Source organism: Ptychodera flava, chromosome 11 (genome assembly GCF_041260155.1).
Source record: "Ptychodera flava strain L36383 chromosome 11, AS_Pfla_20210202, whole genome shotgun sequence".
Lineage (NCBI taxonomy): Eukaryota > Metazoa > Hemichordata > Enteropneusta > Ptychoderidae > Ptychodera > Ptychodera flava.
In genome coordinates this window covers 4,119,201-4,122,268 of record NC_091938.1, presented here as the reverse complement: position 1 = coordinate 4,122,268, position 3,068 = coordinate 4,119,201, and positions in this window count along the sequence as shown.

Below are 3,068 nucleotides of genomic sequence, written 5' to 3'. Positions count from 1 at the left end.
CTACACTTTTACAAACTACCCGGTCCACATAACGCGTATGGACAGCAAGTCCTTGTGACCAAGAAGTGAGAAAATTCTGGGTCAGAAAGACCTTCTGCGCCGTGTACCTAACCACAAGCGACTAGGCTTTTTTTGTATTACAAACGGCCGACCGGGCGAGACGTGGAACTTTTTTGTGTAATTATCGTTCCTTTTAACTATTTTCACAGCGGGCAACTTGAAAAACTAACCGTGTACAGACATCATCTGGTGCGGGTATGTCTAAGATTAAAAACATTTCATCAATGTTTTTGTTCAACACGATTGGAACTAATTTGGGATAATTGGATTTTCATATTTTTTAAATTTCTCAAGAGTGTTAGGTGCTCTTTAGCTGATTGTTGCGATATTACAAATTACTCATAAAATCAAGTATCAAGGAAAGCAGGTGAGCTTACACATGCAGATCAAACAGACATTACTCCACCATCCAATTATCCCAAATTAGTTCTAATCGTGTTGTTCGTGAATGTTCCTTACGGGCTTTCATATGAATAAACTGATTCTATGTTAGATTTCTTTTGAATTGCACGTATAACCCTACACGCAATTCCTCTCTCGACCTCGCCTACTGCCATGATTTGTATCTGGGAGGTCAATAGCAAATATATTGAATGTTAAAAAATGGCTGGTTGCCAAAAGTCCCATAACTGGTGCTTATAAAAATGAAGAATTTTCAAAATAAATCTAACACAGAATCAGTACGATGCGGGTACATCTATCCGATCGATGATGTCTCCCACGTTGCCCACTTTCTCGAGGGTCTATACTGTACTCACATTGAACACAATTCAATGAAACTGTACTGACTGCATATTATTATAAGTTTAGTTTAATCAAGTTTGTGAAGTGCTTTTATCTCCATCGTACCAGCATCCGATGATGTCTGCACGTTTGTTTTTCAAGTTGCCCACGTAAAGACAGTTTTTACCCCACCCATTGACATAAAAGAGCTGCCTTCTTCGTTCCCCGTCCACTGAACAACGAAATATACCCTCCCGCCCTCGAACCCCCTTGCATGTGGGTTGGGTTGACTGCCCCTGTGACCTCGAATGACCTTGGCCAGTACTTTCAAGTTTCACAGAGGTAGTGCATAGTGTTCTTGTAAATCAATACGGTAATTATGCATGTATTCACAACGACAAGAGTATTTAGGCCTAAACAACGAACTACAGTAAAAAATTATCAACATGAAAACAACCAAGGCATTTTAACATGCCACATGGGTATTCAACGTGTGACGAAGTACACCCCCTCCCCCACCCCCGAGCTGGTTTGCACATCTTAGTTTATGTCCAGTTGAACTGTTTCTTACTTTACAAGAATCTTTGCAGCAATTACATTCTTGTCTTCAGCCTGTCATAAGTATGTGCATTTTCTTACTTGAATTCCGCACTCGTTATGTTGGGATTAAGCACTGGCATGTTATCATTTCTCTGAGAAAGATTGTTTCATCACTTCAGATAAAATGATGACAAGTATCCATTTCAACCTAGTATACAAAAGCAGTCTTGTCGTCATTTTATCTTTAAAAATTGAAATAATAAAATGATGACAAGACTGCTTTTGTATAGGTTGAAATGCATACTTGTGAAATGCATTTCCAAGCTTTATTGGAGGAAAAGATGAAAATCACACAACTTTCTCAGCAAACATGATGGTAATATAAAGTGAAAAGTCTAGCTGATCAATCAAAAGAGAATTGAAAATATTGTCAACATGTCGTTGTGAAAACATGCACCAATGGATCTGTTTGAATTCTATTCATGAGCTGGCCCTTTTGCACACATTAAAAAAAATGTAAAACCGGGTTTTTCTCCATATGAAAAATCATTAATACAAATCAGTTAGTAACTCCACTGTCAGATGAAAATCAGTATGCACGAGCATGTGCCCATACCAAAATGCAGTCACATGGTGGCGCTTCGCTTATAACACGCTGCCTTTAAATTTCTGTCGCTGCGGCACGCGGCACTGACATGATTCCTCCGCCAGCATGGTATTCGGAACTCTGTTATGATTCCGGATACAACTTTATGAATAATGAACAGAAACTTGGCATAGAAACAATAAATGAACTGATTTATAGATAAATGTACACGCATTCTGAAAGCATCAAACTTTGCAGACATTCATCAGCAGTCCATAACGTTTATCCCTGCAAGAAGACTATAAGCTTAGTAAGGAAGCTTATCGACAGCCGTAATTCGGTTTTTGAATTCAACACTTTCCCGTTTATTCAAGATTATTAAAAGAGGCAGCTATATTACAAACGCGACAGCTTAGAAGAAAGCCTCAGCAGAAAACGATAAAATGGTTTAAAACCCAAATATTTGTAACTTTATACAGTATTTATCATTTCACTTTCACACTACGATTGCCCATGTAGATAAACTTACTGTTTGGTATGTATTTCTGGTGTCCAATCCATGCCAAAAATAACTAGTATTTTACTATTCTGAATTTAAATCATATATCTTGACATTTCTGTCAACCTCCTTTATTCAATTTTACGATTCGATTTTCTCTGCCTCTTTCCACAATATTTTTACGTTCTACCACCCAAACCACTTCACAATTTCACGATTTTACTATTCAACGTTGTATTTCACAGTCCAACATTAACGTTCTTAATTTTATCCTTCAAAATTTCATTTTACAATTTTACAATTTAACATAACAAATTCACGTTTTGTTTACGAAATGCGGGCCATGTTACAGTCGCCATCAAGTTTGAAATAATATTAAATACTGAATTGAAAAAAAAAGTCGAGAGACATGTTGAGTTATAAATCGCAACATGGAGTCCAACTTGGGTATTATCGACCTTGACCCGTTTAATTTTTAGAGAACTCACAGACATGTTTATTTAAAGTAAAAGAAGAGGGGTGATCAGGGTTGGGACTTGTAGGATAAAATGGAAAACTGGATTGCAAGTGATAAGTGACTGGATGTTTCTAATCATACAGATTGTGTCACTGAGTTTAACATCTGGATAAGATCTTCACAATTGCATCAAAGCGAAAAAC